Genomic DNA, 18062 nt, shown 5'->3' with positions numbered 1-18062 from the left:
AAGCAACGTGCAAATTCTCATAAATAAGAAGAAGAGAGGAACCGAAGCTCCAAGTTCCTGATGTGCGAAAGTTGAACGTCACGCAAATTCGTCTGTCTGATTTTGAATCCGAGTACGGTATCGTGTTACTAGCACGACAGCTACAACTGGACGTAAGTTTTGTTACGTTTAGACATGATTTGAATTTATGATATTGTCAGAATTGATATGAATCAGATATGATGTTCCTGCTACAGTAGGCATTGTATAATTGAAGTCAGATTAAAGAATATACTGGTTATACAATTATTATGAATTTCAGAGTTGATTTAGTTGAGATTCTATATCGAGTTGTGTTATTATTCAATTTTGAATTGTACGGATACTGATTATGTATTCTGGTATTATATGTGTGATGTTAGATTGACGGAAATCAAGATTATTGTTATGCTGTCGAAACATCAGTAGATTGATATTGATCAGATTCAGTATTGATTGAGATTGATCAGATTCAGTAATGATTTCGATTGTATCGTGATATCATTGATATGAATTAGATTGTACCTTGTTCAGATATGGATCAGATTATATACCGATTTGAGTATTGATCAGAACGGGTCTTGAATTGAGTTATATACTGATATGGTATTTATGTGACTTGTCATTGCCAGACTGGGTATGGACAGATTGACATACAAGACTTCGTCTTCATCAGATCGTGAAGAGAAAGGTATAAATAAATGTTGATTCGGGATTGCACAACTCAAGTTAGGTTTGACTTGAGTTTCCCAAAATCACATACTGTACTTTATTGCATTGATATTTGCAGATTATCAGATTGATATGTTTAGTCTATTGAATTATAGCAGAGCCAGAGTTTGAATCTAGGGCAGAACCGCCGAGTCTTTGACAGAACCGCATAGACTCTAGACTTGCGGTGTATCGATGAGCTTAGATGTAGATCGACGTCTATGTAGACATTCGATACAGCTTACCAAAGTCTAAATTAGATCAGGATCCCTAGATTAGAATGAGAGATGAGTGGAGTCTTAGATATTGAGACTAGAACTTGATTTAAAGATCCGTATTGAATTATGTTTCGTAGATTACGATTCATGTTTTATTTACAGACTGGTATTGATACATGTTGTTTGGTTATGCTACATGTGATAAGATATAATTCATACTTTTATGTTAATTCAGTTAACTGCATGTATACATTATTTATACTGGGATTTATTCTCACCGGAGTATCCGGCTGTTGTCTTGTTTGTATGTGTGCATGACAACAGGTGGGACAGGATCGGGGTCAAGAAGATGATGAGAGAAAACGAGTTTAGAGTGGTGATTCCGGACTTATTGTAGATTTGGTTTAATACTTAAAATTTAGTAGTTGAACCTTAGACAAGTTTGAATAATTGTTGTACATTATTGTACTTATATACTGAGATGTATATTAGTTACATTCCATTATGCTCCGCACTTGCATTTTAAAAGAAAAATTTTTATACCCTGATTATCTGAATTGATAATTAACTCCCAAAGATGATTAAGAAAACGATTAGCGTCCGGGACCCCACAACTCCGAAGTTAAGAGTGCTTGGGCGAGAGAAGTACTAGGAGTGGTGACCCCCTGGGAAGTCCTCGTGTTGCACCCCTTTTAGTGTTTTTCTATTTTTGATTACTTGTTGACAGACGATTTTCGGCTCAAATCATCGGAATCTCGACCAGGACCAGATAAGACATGTGAAATCAACGTAGCTCGGGCACTGCCGATTTGGACAAAATTGTAGCCTAATTTGATTGTAAACGGGCAAACGAACGAAACTCATTACTCCGCAATGAGCTGGCGAGATTTTAACCGAATTCCTTCTCTAAGACCCTCTAATTTGCGATTTTCCGCTTCTGTTAAGCTTTCGTTTCCTCGAGAAATCCGCTTAGGAAGTTCGAAATTTGATTTCGGTTCCATTTTATCGTATCCCAATCATAATAATAGCTTTACATTTGTTATTTTCATCTTCTTATTTTTTTCTATTTTCTGGGAACATTAAGCGATTTTTGTTATCGTGAGCCGGTTCTGTGCGGAAGGGTATGACGCAGATTACTCCAGAGATGGTTAACTCATTAAAAACAATTATTTCGACTGTTTTATCCATAATTTACGTAAACGGTTGCGACAGGAGGACTGCCCAGAGAGGTCACCCAACCTAGCTTTGCCATTGCGCTAGAACGCTTAACATCATGGTTCTGATTGGGCGAGAGCAGTGCCGCGTGTTGTCCATCGCCGCCCGCTCCACACGTACTCGAGGAATATAAGAATAAACATCCCACTCAATTTCGGGTGCGATCATTCCAGCACTAATGCACCGGATCCCATCAGAAATCTGAAGTTAAGCGTGCTTGGGCGAGAGCAGTACTAGGATGGGTGACCCCTGGGAAGTCCTCGTGTTACACCCCTTTTCGTGTTTTTCTATTTTTGATTACTTGTTGACAGACGATTTTCGGCTCAAATCATCTGAATCTTGATCGTGACCAGATAAGACATGTGAAATCAACGTAGCTCGGGCACTGCCGGATTTGACAAAATTGTAGGCTAATTTGGTTGTAAATGGGCAAACGAACGAGATTCATTACTCTGCAATGATTTGGCGAGAGTTTAGCCGAATTCCTTCTCTAAGACCCTCTAATTTGCGATTTTTCGCTTCTCTTAAGCTTCCATTTCCTCGAGAAATCCGCTTAGGAAGTTCGAAATTCGATTCTGGTTCCAATTTATCGTATCCCAGGCGTAATAATAGCTTTACATTCGCTATTTTCTTCTTATTTTTTTCTATTTTCTGTGAACATTTAGCGATTATTGTTGTCGTGAGCCGGTTCTGTGCGGAAGGTTATGACGCAGATTACAACGGAGACGGTTAACTCATTAAAAACAATTATTTCGACTGTTTTATCCATAATTTACTTAAACGGTCGCGACACGAGAACTACCCAGGGAGGTCAGCCATCCTCGCTCTTCCATCGTACCAGAACGCTTAACTTAATGGTTCTGATTGGGCGAGAGCAGTGCTGCGTGTTTTCCATCGCCGCCCGCTCCACACGTATTCCAGGGATATAGGAATAAACATCTCACTGAATGTCGGGTGAGATAATACCAGCACTAATGCACCGGATCCCATCAAAACTCCGCAATTAAGCGTGCTTGGGCGAGAGCGGTACTAGGATGGGTGACCCACTGGGAAGTCCTCGTGTTGCACCCTTTTTCGTGTTTTTCTATTTTTGATTACTTGTTGACAGACGATTTTCGGCTCAAATCATCTGAATCTCGATCGGGACCAGATAAAACATGTGAAATAAACGTAGCTCGGGCACTGTCGGATTTGGACAAAATTGTTGGCTAATTTTATTGTAAACAGGCAAACGAACGAGACTCATTACTCCGCAATGAGGTTGCGACATTTTAGCCGAATTCCTTCTCCAAGACCCTCTAATTTGCGATTTCCGCTTTTGTTAAGCTTCAGTTTCCTCAAGAAATCCGCTTAGGAAGTTCGAAATTCGATTCTGGTTTCATTTTATCGTATCCTAGGCATAATAATAGCTTTACATTCGCCATTTCTTCTTCTTATTTTTTTTCTATTTTCTGGGAACATTTAACGATTTTTTTTGTCGTGCAGAAGGGTATGATGCAGATTACTCTAGAGACGGTTAACTCATTAAAAACAATTATTTCGACTGTTTTAGCCTTAATTTACGTAAATGGTCACGACACGAGGACTGCCCAGGGAGGTCACACATCCTAGCTCTGCCATCGCGCCAGAACGCTTAACTTCATGGTTCTGATTGGGCGAGAGCAGTGCCGCATGTTGTCCAACGCCGCCCGCTCCACACGTACTCGAGGAATATAAAAATAAACATACCACTCAATGTCGGGTGCGATCATACCAGCACTAATGCATCGGATCCCATCAGAACTCCGAAGTTAAGCGTGCTAGGGCGAGGGAAGTACTAGGAAGGGTGACCCCCCCTGGGAAGTCCTCCTGTTGCACCCCTTTTTGTGTTTTTCTATTTTTGATTACTTGTTGACAGACGATTTTCGGCTCAAATCATCGGAATCTCGATCGGGACCAGATAAGACATGTGAAATCAACGTAGCTCGGGCACTGCCGGATTTGGACAAAATTGTAGCCTAATTTTATTGTAAACGGGAAAACGAACGAGACTTATTACTCCGCAACGAGGTGGCGAGATTTTAGCCAAATTCCTTCTCTAAGACCCTCTAATTTGCGATTTTCCGCTTCTGTTAAGCTTCCGTTTCCTCGAGAAATCCGCTTAGAAAGTTCAAAATTCGATTCCGGTTCCATTTTATCGTATCGTAGGCATAATAATAGCTTTACATTCGCTATTTCTTCTTCTTATTTTTTTTCTATTTTCTGGGAACATTTAACGATTTTTTTTGTCGTGCGGAAGGGTATGATGCAGATTACTCTAGAGACGGTTAACTCATTAAAAACAATTATTTCGACTGTTTTAGCCTTAATTTACGTAAATGGTCGCGACACGAGGACTGCCCAGGGAGGTCACACATCCTAGCTCTGCCATCGCGCCAGAACGCTTAACTTCATGGTTCTGATTGGGCGAGAGCAGTGCCGCATGTTGTCCAACGCCGCCCGCTCCACACGTACTCGAGGAATATAAAAATAAACATCCCACTCAATGTCGGGTGCGATCATACCAGCACTAATGCATCGGATCCCATCAGAACTCCGAAGTTAAGCGTGCTAGGGCGAGAGAAGTACTAGGAAGGGTGACCCCTTGGGAAGTCCTCGTGTTGCAGCCCTTTTTGTGTTTTTCTATTTTTTATTACTTGTTGACAGACGATTTTCGGCTCAAATCATCTGAATCTCGATCGGGACCAGATAAGACATGTGAAATCAACGTAGCTCGGGCACTACCGGATTTGGACAAAATTGTAGCCTAATTTGATTGTAAACGGGCAAACGAAAGAGACTCATTCTCTGCAATGAGCTGGCGAGATTTTAGCCGAATTCCTTCTCTAAGACCCTCAAATTTGCGGTTTTCCGCTTCTGTTAAGCTTCCGTTTCCTCGAGAAATCCATTTAGGAAGTCTGAAATTCGATTCCGGTTCCATTTTATCGTATCCCAGGCATAATAATAGCTTTACATTCGCTATTTTCTTCTTCTTTTTTTTTTCTATTTTCTGGGAATATTTAGCGATTTTTGTTGTCGTGAGCCGGTTTTGTGCAGAAGGGTACGACGCAGATTATTCTGGAGATGGTTAACTCATTAAAAACAATTATTTCGACTGTTTTAGCCCTAAGTTACGTAAACGGTCGCGACACGAGGAATGCCTAGGGAGGTCACCCATCCTAGCTCTGTCATCGCGCCAGAACGCTTAACTTCATGGTTCTGATTGGACGAGAGCAGTGCCACGTGTTGTCCATCGGCGCCCGCTCCACACGTACTCGAGGGATATAAGAATAAACATCCCACTCAATGTCGGGTGCGATCATACGAGCACTAATGCACCGGATCCCATCAGAACTCCGAAGTTAAGCGTGCTTCGGCGAGAGCAGTAATAGGATGGGTGACCCCCTAGGAAGTCCTCGTGTTGCACCCCTTTTCGTGTTTTTCCATTTTTAATTACTTGTTGACAGACGAATTTCGGCTCAAATCATCTGAATCTCGATCAGGACCAGATAAAACATGTGAAATCAACGTAGCACGGGCACTCCCGGTGTAATGCCCGAGATTTATATTCTGTTAATCTTAGATTATTGATTAAGAATTGAGGTGATTATAGTCGGGCTATTTCGAGACCAGATTGGGCAAAACATATGAAAAGTACAATGTTTGGACAGAACTGTTGGCGCCCGAGCGGTAGGAAATGACCGCCTGAGCGCCAGTGTTCAATAAGAATACCATTCGGGCAGAACCTGTGGTGCCCGAGCGGTAGAAAATTACCGCCCGAGCGCCGACTGAAAATCAGGGAGAATGGGACACATATCTTTACATGCATGAGATATATATATATATATATATATATATATATATATATATATATATAAGTTTCCTTCTTCAGAATTTAGCAGGAAGAGTCGAGGATTTCTCTAATAAATCCTTACGCCTTTTAGCGTATAGATTTGTGATTTGTGAACGATCCGCCCGTCCGATTTTGAATCCGACTTCAGTACTGTGTTCCTATCGACACAGGCTTCAACTGGACGTAAGTTTTGATACGTTTTGATATGATTTGAAATTATGATGTTGAAGGAATCGGATATGATTCATATATGATGTTCTTGCGATATTAGACATTGTATAATCGAAACCGGACTGGAGAACAGATATCATATGAAATTGTTATGATTTTCGGAGTAGTTTTGGAGTCGATTTGATATCAGAATTGAATTGTTATCGATTATGAGATATTGGAAGTGATATCTGACTAATATGGTATTGTTGGGTATATCGATATTGTACCGTTATGCCATCGATAGTGAATTAGATTGAGTATTGAGCAGAACAGATTTGATTGGAGTAATGTATTGATATTATACTCCTCGATATTGTTATTGCCAGATTGATATTGTCAGGCTTTGAGTTCGAGACTTTGACAGAGTCAGAGTGACAGAAAGAAAGGTATAAATTAATGTTGAGTTGGGATTGCACAACTCGAGTGAGGTTTGACTCGAGTTTCCCTAAATCACATACCTAGTTTACTGCATTGATATTTGTAGTTAATGAGATTGATGTTTGTAGTCTATTGATTTATAGCCACTGCATGTTTTGACTACTGATTCGTTTAGTCATAGACTGATTCGTCTAGCTATCGGCAGAGTTGCCTAGCTACTGGCTGATTCGCCTAGTCATCGGCTGATTCGCCTAGTCCCTGACTGATCCGTCTAATTATTGGCTGATTCGCTTAATCCTTGACTGATTCGTCAATTCTGTGGCTGTTTCGCCCAGACACTGGATATAGGAATTATATCGATGCCGTTTAGGGTTGGGTCATTCCTATCGACTGAGATTCGATATAATTCTCAATATTCAAAACCGGGATCCCTAGATTAGGAATGAGTTGAGTCTGAGACGACGCGTTGTTTGAGTCAAGTCTGATACGACTAGTTGATTTACAGTTTTGATATCATACATTTTTGTTGATTGGCTGCATGTGAATGATATTTGTTATATGCTTTTGTATATGTTTTTATATGATTGCATGTTTACATTGTTTATATTGGGATTTATTCTCACCGAAGTTATCCGGCTATTGTCTTGTTTTGTATGTGTGCATGACAACAGGTGGGACAGGCTCAGGGTCGAGGAGATGAGGAAAGATCGTGATTAGAGTGGAGGCTCCGGACTTGGATTAGAGATAGGGTTGGACACTTGATATTAGCTGTTAAGCCTTAGTTGAATAAATGTATGTGGTACAGGACTTGTACTTTTATACTGAGATGTATATACGTTTTATTTCACTACGTTCCGCATTTTAAAAAAAATTTAGACCCTGTTTTATAATTAATTAATTAGTCCCAATGATGATTAAGAACATGATTAGCGTCCGGGCCCCAACAACAGGTGGTATCAGAGCGATAGATCCTTTAGACTGAGATAGAAGCTAGTGAGCGAGGTAGATTGAGTTTTCTTTCCTTGCTTGTGATTGCTAGTATGCTTTACTGCTTTATATAATACATGTTACTTGACTTATCTGATTCGATTGTGTAATATGTATTATTGGGAACGAATTTGAACCGATTCTTGATCAGCAGTAAGATGATCGGAGGAGGGACTGAATTGAAACAGGTTTGTTGGATTGGGGTTACTAATCCTTTTGATATTCAGATATGCCTCCTCGAAGAATACCAGAACAGGGTAGCACATCGAATCCTCCAATGGATGTTACAGCCACTCCAATGGAGACATTATTGAAAAGGTTTCAGTCGTTCAAACCACCGACACTGAAGGGTACTGAGACATCAGTTGAGTGTGAAAGTTGGTTAGATAACATTGAGATGCTGTTTGATTCACTGGAGTACAGTGATGAGCGCCGAATTAAATTGATTGGGCACCAGTTGCTTGATGTTGCAAAGAACTGGTGGATTACGATGAAGAAGGCCTTGGAGCATCGGGGTACGACTATTACTTGGTATGTATTTAAAACTGAGTTTTATCAGAGATTTTTCCCAGTGTCGTACAGAAAAGATAAGGGGGCGGAATTTGCCAATTTGAGACAGGGTCAGCTGAACATTGAAGAATATGTGACCAAGTTCTCTACCTTATTGAAGTTTGCTCCCCATGTGGCTGGAAATGACGAAGCCGTTGCTGATCAGTTCATCAATGGCTTGAATCCCGATATATTTACATTGGTGAACACAGGGCGACCGAATAACTTTGCTGATGCCATGAATAGTGCGAAGGGCGCTGAAGCGGGCCTGATAAGGCAGAGAGGAGCTGCATCTGTTCCCCTAGAATCGAGACCACAGCAACCACCTCCCCGATTTGAGAGTGACAGTAGCAGTGGTAGAAAGAAAGATTTTCTGAAGGCTAGAGGAAAGCAGTTTAAGAAGTCTGGCGGCAGTTCTGCTAGCTCCAGTGGTTCCGAACAGAGTTATACCGGTGTTTACTGCGGAAATTGTGGAGGGAGACATTCCACTGAGCAATGCCAAGGAGTACTTGGTAGTTGCCACTTCTGCAAACAACAGGGACATTTTGCCAGAGTGTGTCCACAGAAGGGTTCTCAAGGATCCCAGAGAGCCGAATCATCTGGATCAGCGGCACAGTGGAGTAGACGATCAGCTGCTGTTCCTTCATTTCAGCCAGCACCATCTCAGTCACAGTAGAGGCCAGGAGGAAGTCAGACAGTTGGCCAGCCTCCTAGACAGCAGGCCAGAGTATTTGCTTTGACTGAGGAGCAGGCTCAGGAAGCACCAGATGATGATGTTGCAGGTAACTGTTCTTGATGTAGTTGTCCTCCTTTTGTATTGATAAATACGGATGCTTCCCATATGTTTATTTCTGAACGATTTGCATTGAGTCATGCATTGCCTGTTGAAGCTTTATTCTACTGTAGTGTATCTCTTGACTAGTTGGGGAGAGTTTTTATATCAGTGAATTCTGTAAAATATCGTATACTATAGTAGGATGAGAATGAGATTGAGTTAGATCGTGTGGTAGCTTGTATTGTACTAGTGTTGTCTGGTTTTGAGACTGCATTACTGATATTGATATGCTGACCAAGTACAGAGCTACCCTAGATTAGTTCCACAAGATGGTGAAAATCGGACCTGAGATGGCCAAGGGATGAATAGTGTACGATAAGGATTCTAGATTGAGAATTCCTTTGATAATTCGTACTATCTATAACCTGATTATTACAGAAAGGAACAGAGGGACTCCTTATGTATTCAGTTGATTTACTGAAGTTGAGTCTATCATTGGCTGATTTACCAATGATAAGAAAGTTAATAATGTTTTCCCCGATAAGACTTCTGATTCGATTCCAATCAGAGAGATTGATTTTAGCCTTGATTTGATATCAGAAAAAGATTGCATCCTGATTGAGACAGATTACATTCAGGGTGTGTTATATCTGAAGATGATATATCTGTTGAATTTAGCAGAGTTAAACCGGAATTAGTTGGCCGAGGTGGATATCAGTGTCAAACATTTGCGGTTTATGAGTTTAGCAGATCAGTACCGATGAGTGATGTTTTGAATCTGATTGAAGCTTGCTGTTGTTTTGAATCTGGGTTTGAATCAGGTAAGTAATACTGCCTTGTATATGAATAACCAATCTGTTGTTCCAAATGTTCCGAATTTAAAATGATAAATATTGCCAGACAGTGTGCAATAACTTATTCAGTATGCATTTTGATAGTTGAAAAGATGTTGATAGAAACAGATGAGAGTAGATGTGACAGAGTTTGTACTGGAATGTCTAATTACCTACAGATAAAGACAGAAATATAGAAACCAGGAGATGGGTTATACCGATTATTGATACTTAAATAGAAATGAGAGTACATTTCTATGGATTGGTGACGAAACTATCGAAATTTTCCTAAGACTGTGATGCGATGTGATTATGATTATAATTGATAGAATGCTTGAATATGCATATATTAGGTGTACAGAATGATGTACAGATAAGATCAGACGATCAAGAGTTATGTCAGAAGAGTGATTAGACTGCATTGAATGCCAAAATTGACTATATCATACCATGATTTTCGGTTGATTTTGTATTTTTGGCAGAATATATTATAAACTCCTTCACCTATCATCTATAGATTGACGGATAGTCGGAGCAAACTATCCGGATACTGGAGAATATCCAAGAACTGTAGTGCTGGATTTTAGCACTAGTTGACATGATTTATTGTCATTTGTGAATTATCGTACAACCACAGCTATCAGACAAGTATTGAAATGACTTCTTTCGAAGCGTTGTACGAAATGAAATGTTGATCCCCTCTTTATTGGGATGATATCTCTGAGGTTCCTGATATCGACCTGGCATGATCAGAGATATGACTGAAAAAGTGAAGCTGATTCAAAAGAAAATGAAGGCAGCCCAAGACAGACAAGCCAAATATGCCAATGTCCGACGACGACCGTTGGTATTTGAGGCTGGAAACAGAGTATTTTTGAAAATTTCACCTTTCAGATGAATTGTCCGATTTGGCAAGAAAGGGGAGTTGTCTCCACGATAGATTGGGCCGTATGAGATTCTTGAGAAGATAGGAGATCGTGCCTATCGACTCACTTTACCGCTTTCATTATCCGGAATACATGATGTCTCTCATGTAGTTTTATGACATATTTGATTGGAGTAATGTATTGATATTATACTCCTCGATATTGTTATTGCCAGATTGATATTGTCAGGCTTTGAGTTCGAGACTTTGACAGAGTCAGAGTGACAGAAAGAAAGGTATAAATTAATGTTGAGTTGGGATTGCACAACTCGAGTGAGGTTTGACTCGAGTTTCCCTAAATCACATACCTAGTTTACTGCATTGATATTTGTAGTTAATGAGATTGATGTTTGTAGTCTATTGATTTATAGCCACTGCATGTTTTGACTACTGATTCGTTTAGTCATAGACTGATTCATCTAGCTATCGGCCGAGTTGCCTTGCTACTGGCTGATTCGCCTAGTCATCGGATGATTCGCCTAGTCCCTGACTGATTCGTCTAATTATTGGCTGATTCGCTTAATCCTTGACTGATTCGTCAATTCTGTGGCTGTTTCGCCCAGACACTGGATATAGGAATTATATCGATGCCGTTTAGGGTTGGGTCATTCCTATCGACTGAGATTCGATAAAATTCTCAATATTCAAAAACGGGATCCCTAGATTAGGAATGAGTCAAGTCTGAGACGACGCGTTGTTTGAGTCAAGTCTGATACGACTAGTTGATTTACAGTTTTGATATCATACATGTTTGTTGATTGGCTGCATGTGAATGATATTTGTTATATGCTTTTGTATATGTTTTTATATGATTGCATGTTTACATTGTTTATACTGCGATTTATTCTCACCGGAGTTATCCGGCTGTTGTCTTGTTTTGTATGTGTGCATGACAACAGGTGGGACAGGCTCAAGGTCGAGGAGATGAGGAAAGATCGTGATTAGAGTGGAGGCTCCGGACTTGGATTAGAGATAGGGTTGGACACTTGATATTAGCTGTTAAACCTTAGTTGAATAAATGTATGTGGTACAGGACTTGTACTTTTATACTGAGATCTATATACGTTTTCTTTCCTTACGTTCCGCATTTTAAAAAAAATTTAGACCCTGTTTTATAATTGATCAATTAGTCCCAATGATGATTAAGAAACATGATTAGCGTCCGATCCCCCACACCCGGATTTGGACAAAATTGTTGCCTAATTAGATTGTAAACGGGCAAACGAACGAGACTCATTACTCCGCAATGAGCTAGCGAGAGTTTAGCCGAATTCTTTCTCTAAAACCCTCTAATTTGCAATTTTCCGCTTCTTTTGAACTTCCGTTTCCTCGAGAAATCCGCTTAGGAAGTTTGAAATTCGATTTTGGTTCTATTTTATCATATCCCAGGTATAATAATAGCTTTACATTCGTTATTTTCTTCTTCTTATTTTTTTCTATTTTCTGCTAACATTTAGCGATTTTTGTTGTCGTGAGCCGGTTCTGTTCTGAAGGGTATGATGCAGATTACTCTGGAGACGGTTAACTCATTAAAAATAATTATTTCGATTGTTTTAGCCTTAATTTACGTAAACGATCGCGACACAAGGATTGCTCATGGAGGTCACCCATCCTAGCTCTGCCATTGCGCCAGAACGGTTAACTTCATTGTTCTGATTGGGCGAGAGCAGTGCCGCGTGTTGTCCATCGCCGCCCGCTCCACATGTACTCGAAGGATATAAGAATAAACATCCCACTCAATGTCGGGTGCGATCATACCAGCACTAATGCACCGGATCCCATTAGAACTCCGAAGTTAAGCGTGCTTGGGCGAGAGCAGTGCTAGGATGGGCTACTCCCTGGAAAGTCCTCGTGTTGCACCCCTTTTTGTGTTTTTCTATTTTTGATTACTTGTTGACGGACGATTTTCGGCTCAAATCATCTGAATCTCGATCGGGACCAGATAAAACATCCGAAATCAACGTTGCTCGGGCACTGCCGGATTTGGAAAAAATTTTAGTCTAATTTGATTGTAAACGGGCAAACGAACGAGATTCCTTACTCCGCAATGAGCTGGCGAGAGTTTAGCCGAATTCCTTCTCTATGACGCTCTAATTTGCGATTTTCCGCTTCTTTTAAACTTTCGTTTCCTCGAGAAATACTCATAGGAAGTTTGAAATTTGATTTCTGTTCCATTTTATCGTATCTTAGGCATAATAATAGCTTTACATTCGCTATTTTCTTCTTTTTATTTTTTTTTCTATTTTCTAGGAACATTTAGCGATTTTTGTTGTCGTGAGCCGGTTCTGTGTGGAAGGGTATGATGCAGATTATTCTGGAGATGGTTAACTCATTAAAAACTATTATTTCGACTGTTTTAGCTTTAATTTACGTAAACGGTCGCGACACGAGGAATGCCCAGGGAGGTCACCCATCCTAGCTCGGTCATCGCGCTAGAACGCTTAACTTCGTGGTTCTGATTGTGCGAGTGCAGTGCCGCATGTTTTCCATCGCCGCCCGCTCCACACGTACTCGAGGGATATAAGAATAAACATCCCACACAATGTTGGGTGCAATCAAACCAGTTAAAATGCACCGGATCCCATCAGAACTCCGAAGTTAAGCGTGCTTGGGCGAGAGCAGTACTAAGATGGGTGACCCCCTGGGATGTCCTCGTGATGCACCCTTTTCCGTGTTTTTATATTTTTGATTACTTGTTGACAGACGATTTTTGGCTGAAGTTAAGCGTGCTTGGGCGAGAACAGTACTAGGATGGGTGACCCCCTGGGAAGTCCTCGTGTTGCACCCCTTTTCGTGTTTTTTCATTTTTAATGCTTGTTGACCGACGAATTTCGGCTCGAATCATCTGAGTCTCGACCAGGAACACATAAAACATGTGAAATCAACGTAGCTCGGGCAATGCTGGATTTGGACAAAATTGTAGCCTAACTAGATTTTAAACGGGCAAACGAACGAGAATCATTACTCCGCAATGAGCTGACGAGAGTTTAGCCGAATTCTTTCTCTAAGAGCCTCTAATTTGCAATTTTCCGCTTCTGTTAAGCTTCCGTTTCCTCGAGAAATCCGCTTAGGAAGTTCGAAATTCGATTCCGTTTCCATTTTATCGTATCCCAGGCTTAATAATAGCTTTACATTCGTTATTTTCTTCTTCTAATTTTTTTTTCTGTTTTCTGGGAACATTTAGCGATTTTTGTTGTCGTGAGCCGGTTCTGTGCGGAAGGGTATGATGCAGATTACTCTGGAGACGGTTAACTCATTAAAAACAATTGTTTCGATTGTTTTATCCTTAATTTACGTAAACGGTCGCGACATAAGGACTGCTCAGGGAATCACCCATCCTAGCTCTGTCATCGCGCCAGAACGCTTAACTTCATGGTTCTGATTGGGCGAGAGCAGTGCCGCGTTTTGTCCATCGCCGCCCGCTCCACATGTACTCGAAGGATATAAGAATAAACATCCCACTAAATGTCGGATGCGATCATACTAGCACTAATGCATTGGACCCCATCAGAACTCCGAAGTTAAGCGTGCCTGGGCGAGAGCAGTACTAGGATGGGTGTCCCCCTGGGAAGTCCTCGTGTTTCACCCTTTTTCGTGTTTTCTATTTTTGATTACTTGTTGACAGATGATTTTTGGCTGAAGTGAAGCGTGCTTGGACGAGAGCAGTACTAGGATGGGTGACCCCCTAGGAAGTCCTCGTTTTGCATCCCTTTTCTTGTTTTTCCATTTTTAATTACTTGTTGACAGACGAATTTCGGCTCAAATCATCTGAATCTCGATCAGGACCAGATAAAACATGTGATATCAATGTAGCACGGGCACTGCCGGATTTGGAAAAAATTGTAGCCTAATTAGATTGTAAACGGGCAAACGAACGAGACTCGTTACTCCGCAATGAGCTAGCGAGAGTTTAGCCGAATTCTTTCTTTAAGACCCTCTAATTTGCAATTTTCCGTTTCTGTTAAACTTCCGTTTCCTCGAGAAATCCGCTTAGGAAGTTTGAAATTAGATTCTGGTTCCATTTTATCGTATCCCAGGCATAATAATAGCTTTGCATTCGTTATTTTTTTCTTCTTATTTTTTTTCTATTTTCTTGGAACATTTAGCGATTTTTGTTGTCGTAAGCCGGTTCTGTGCGGAAGGGTATGATGCAGATTACTATGGAGATGGTTAACTCATTGAAAACAATTATTTCGATTGTTTTAGCCTTAATTTACGTAAACGGTCGCGACACGAGGACTGCTCAGGGAGGTCACCCATCCTAGCTTTGCCATCGCGCCAGAACGCTTAACTTCATGGTTCTGATTGGGCGAGAACAGTGCCGTGTGTTGTCCATCGCCGCCCGCTCCACATGTAGTCGAAGGATATAAGAATAAACATCCCACTCAATGTTGGGTGCGATCATACCAGCACTAATGCAACGGATCCCATCAGAACTCCGAAGTTAAGCGTGCTTGGGCGAGAGCAGTACTAGGATTGGTGACCCTCTGGAAAATCCTCGTGTTGCACCACTTTTCGTGTTTTTCTATTTTTGATTACTTGTTGACAGACGATTTTCGTCTCAAATCATCTGAATCACGATCGGGACCAGATAAAACATGTGAAATCAACGTGGCTCGGGCACTGCCGGATTTGGAAAAATTGTAGTCTAATTTGATTGTAAACGGGCAAACGAACGAGACTCCTTACTCCGCAAGGAGCTGGCGAGAGTTTAGCCGAATTGCTTCTCTAAGACCCTCTAATTTGCGATTTTCCGCTTCTGTTAAACTTTCGTTTCCTCGAGAAATCCTCATAGGAAGTTTGAAATTTGATTCCTGTTCCATTTTATCGTAACCTAGGCATAATAATAGCTTTACATTCGCTATTTTCTTCTTCTAATTTTTTTTCTATTTTCTGGGAACATTTAGCGATTTTTGTTGTCGTGAGCCGGTTCTGTGCGGAAGGGTATGATGCAGATTATTCTGGAGATGGTTAACTCATTCAAAACAATTATTTTGACTGTTTTAGCCATAATTTACGTAAACGGTCGCGTCACAAGAAATGCAAAGGGAGGTCACCCATCCTAGCTCTGTCATCGCGCCAGAACGCTTAACTTCGTGGTTCTGATTGGGCGAGAGCAGTGCCGCATGTTGTCCATCGTCGCTCGCTCCACACGTACTCGAGGGATACAAGAATAAACATCCCACTCAATGTAGGGTGCGATCATACCAGCCCTAATGCACCGGATCATTAGAACTCCGAAGTTAAGCGTGCTTGGGCGAGAGCAGTACTAGGATGGGAGACCCCCTGGGATGTCCTCGTGATGAACCCTATGTGTTTTTCTATTTTTGAATACTTGTTGACAGACGATTTTCGGCTGAAGTTAAGCGTGCTTGGGCGAGAGCAGTACTAGGATGGGTGACCCCCTAGGAAGTCCTCGTGTTGCACCCCTTTTCGTGTTTTTCCATTTTTAATTACTTGTTGATAGACAAATTTCGGCTCAAATCATCTGAATCTCGATCAGGACCAGATAAAACATGTTAAATCAACGTAGCATGGGCACTGCCGGATTTGGACAAAATTGTAGCCTAATTAGATTATAAACGGGCAAACGAACGAGACTCATTACTCCGCAATGAGCTAGCGAGAGTTTAGCCGAATTCTTTCTCTAAGACCCTCTAATTTTCAATTATCCGCTTCTGTTAAACTTCCGTTTCCTCGAGAAATCCGCTTAGGAAGTTTGAAATTCGATTCTGGTTCCATTTTATCGTATCTCAGGCATAATAATAGCTTTACATTCGTTATTTTCTTTTTCTTATTTTTTTTTCTATTTTGTGGGAACATTTAGCGATTTTTGTTGTCGTGAGCCGGTTCTGTGGGGAAGGGTATGATGGAGATTGCTCTGGAGACGGTTAACACATTAAAAACAATTATTTCGATTGTTTTAGCCTTAATTTACGTAAACGGTCGGGACACGAGGACTGCTCAGGGAGGTCACCCATCCTAGCTCTGCCATCGCGCCAGAACGCTTAACTTCATGGTTCTGATTGGGTGAGAGCAGTGCGGCGTGTTGTCCATCGCCGCCTGCTCCACATGTACTCGAAGGATATAAGAATAAACATCCCACTCAATGTCGGGTGCGATCATACCAGCACTAATGCACCGGATCCCATCAGAACTTCGAAATTATGCATGCTTGGGCGAGAGCACTACTAGGATGGGTGACCCCTTGGGAAGTCCTCGTGTTGCACCTCTTTTCGTGTTTTTCTATTTTTGATTACTTGTTGACAGACGATTTTCGGCTCAAATCATTTGAATCTCCATCGGGACCAGATAAAATATGTGAAATAAACGTGGCTCGGGCACTGCCGGATTTGGAAAAAATTGTAGTCTAATTTGATTGTAAACGGGCAAACGAACGAGACTCCTTACTCCGCAATGAGCTAGCGAGAGTTTAGCCGAATTGCTTCTCTAAGACCCTCTAATTTGCGATCATCCGCTTCTGTTGAACTTCCGTTTCCTCGAGAAATCCTCATAGGACGTTTGAAATTTTATTCCTGTTCCATTTTATCGTATCGTAGGCATAATAATAGGTTTACATTTGCTATTTTCTTCTTCTTATTTTTTTTCTATTTTCTGGGAACATTTAGCGATTTTTGTTGTCGTGAGCCGGTTTTGTGCGGAAGGGTATGACGCAGATTATTCTGGAGATGGTTAACTCATTAAAAACAATTATTTCGACTGTTTTAGCCATAATTTACGTAAACGGTCGCGACACGAGGAATGCCCAGGGAGGTCACCCATCCTAGCTCTGTCATCGCGCCAGAACGCTTAACTTCATGGTTTTGATTGGGCAAGAATAGTGCCACGTGTTGTCCATCGCTGCCCGCTCCACACGTACTCGAGGGATATAAGAATAAACATCCCACTTAATGTCGGGTGCGATCATACCAGCACTAAAGCACCGGATCCTATCAGAACTACGAAGTTAAGCGTGCTTAGGCGAGAGCAATACTAGGATGGGTGACCCCTGGGAAGTCCTCGTGTTACACCCTTTTTCGTGTTTTTCTATTTTTGATTACTTGTTGACAGACGATTTTCGGCTCAAATCATTTGAATCTCGATCGGGACCAGATAAGACATGTGAAATCAACGTAGCTCGGGCACTGTCGGATTTGGACAAAATTGTAGCCTAATTTGATTGTAAACGGGCAAACGAAAGAGACTTATTACTCCGCAATGAGCTGGCAAGATTTTAGCCGAATTCCTTCTCAAAGACCCTCAAATTTGCGATTTCCGCTTCTGTTAAGCTTCCGTTTCCTCGAGAAATCCATTTAGGAAGTCTGAAATTCGATTACGGTTCCATTTTCTTCTTCTTTTTTTTTCTATT

At 41.1% G+C, this 18062-nt stretch overlaps 11 non-coding genes and 1 pseudogene across 11 annotated transcripts; all 12 read left to right on the top strand.

The window, feature by feature from the left end:
- Window positions 1-2318: 2318 nt before the first annotated feature.
- On the top strand, window positions 2319-2436 carry LOC142506818 (5S ribosomal RNA). The gene has a single exon (XR_012805095.1). It is a non-coding gene; the product is annotated as a 5S ribosomal RNA (ribosomal RNA).
- A 678-nt stretch (window positions 2437-3114) lies between these two features.
- On the top strand, window positions 3115-3233 carry LOC142509496 (5S ribosomal RNA). The gene has a single exon (XR_012807667.1). It is a non-coding gene; the product is annotated as a 5S ribosomal RNA (ribosomal RNA).
- A 668-nt stretch (window positions 3234-3901) lies between these two features.
- LOC142507069 (5S ribosomal RNA) lies at window positions 3902-4022 on the top strand. Its single transcript, XR_012805334.1, has one exon. It is a non-coding gene; the product is annotated as a 5S ribosomal RNA (ribosomal RNA).
- Window positions 4023-4691: 669 nt separating this feature from the next.
- Window positions 4692-4810, top strand: LOC142514224 (5S ribosomal RNA). The gene has a single exon (XR_012810128.1). It is a non-coding gene; the product is annotated as a 5S ribosomal RNA (ribosomal RNA).
- A 681-nt stretch (window positions 4811-5491) lies between these two features.
- Window positions 5492-5610, top strand: LOC142513956 (5S ribosomal RNA). Its single transcript, XR_012809875.1, has one exon. It is a non-coding gene; the product is annotated as a 5S ribosomal RNA (ribosomal RNA).
- Window positions 5611-12437: 6827 nt separating this feature from the next.
- Window positions 12438-12556, top strand: LOC142516900 (5S ribosomal RNA). The gene has a single exon (XR_012812671.1). It is a non-coding gene; the product is annotated as a 5S ribosomal RNA (ribosomal RNA).
- A 684-nt stretch (window positions 12557-13240) lies between these two features.
- Window positions 13241-13359, top strand: LOC142509472 (5S ribosomal RNA). Its single transcript, XR_012807644.1, has one exon. It is a non-coding gene; the product is annotated as a 5S ribosomal RNA (ribosomal RNA).
- An 804-nt stretch (window positions 13360-14163) lies between these two features.
- On the top strand, window positions 14164-14282 carry LOC142509298 (5S ribosomal RNA). The gene has a single exon (XR_012807479.1). It is a non-coding gene; the product is annotated as a 5S ribosomal RNA (ribosomal RNA).
- An 804-nt stretch (window positions 14283-15086) lies between these two features.
- Window positions 15087-15205, top strand: LOC142507320 (5S ribosomal RNA). Its single transcript, XR_012805580.1, has one exon. It is a non-coding gene; the product is annotated as a 5S ribosomal RNA (ribosomal RNA).
- Window positions 15206-15887: 682 nt separating this feature from the next.
- LOC142511863 (5S ribosomal RNA) lies at window positions 15888-16004 on the top strand (annotated as a pseudogene).
- Window positions 16005-16807: 803 nt separating this feature from the next.
- On the top strand, window positions 16808-16926 carry LOC142509160 (5S ribosomal RNA). The gene has a single exon (XR_012807347.1). It is a non-coding gene; the product is annotated as a 5S ribosomal RNA (ribosomal RNA).
- Window positions 16927-17609: 683 nt separating this feature from the next.
- Window positions 17610-17727, top strand: LOC142510471 (5S ribosomal RNA). Its single transcript, XR_012808581.1, has one exon. It is a non-coding gene; the product is annotated as a 5S ribosomal RNA (ribosomal RNA).
- The last annotated feature ends 335 nt before the right edge of the window (window positions 17728-18062 follow it).

The sequence above is a fragment of the Primulina tabacum genome, chromosome 10, assembly GCF_025594145.1.
Source record: "Primulina tabacum isolate GXHZ01 chromosome 10, ASM2559414v2, whole genome shotgun sequence".
NCBI classification, from domain to species: domain Eukaryota; kingdom Viridiplantae; phylum Streptophyta; class Magnoliopsida; order Lamiales; family Gesneriaceae; genus Primulina; species Primulina tabacum.
This window is presented reverse-complemented; position numbering and strand designations above follow the sequence as displayed.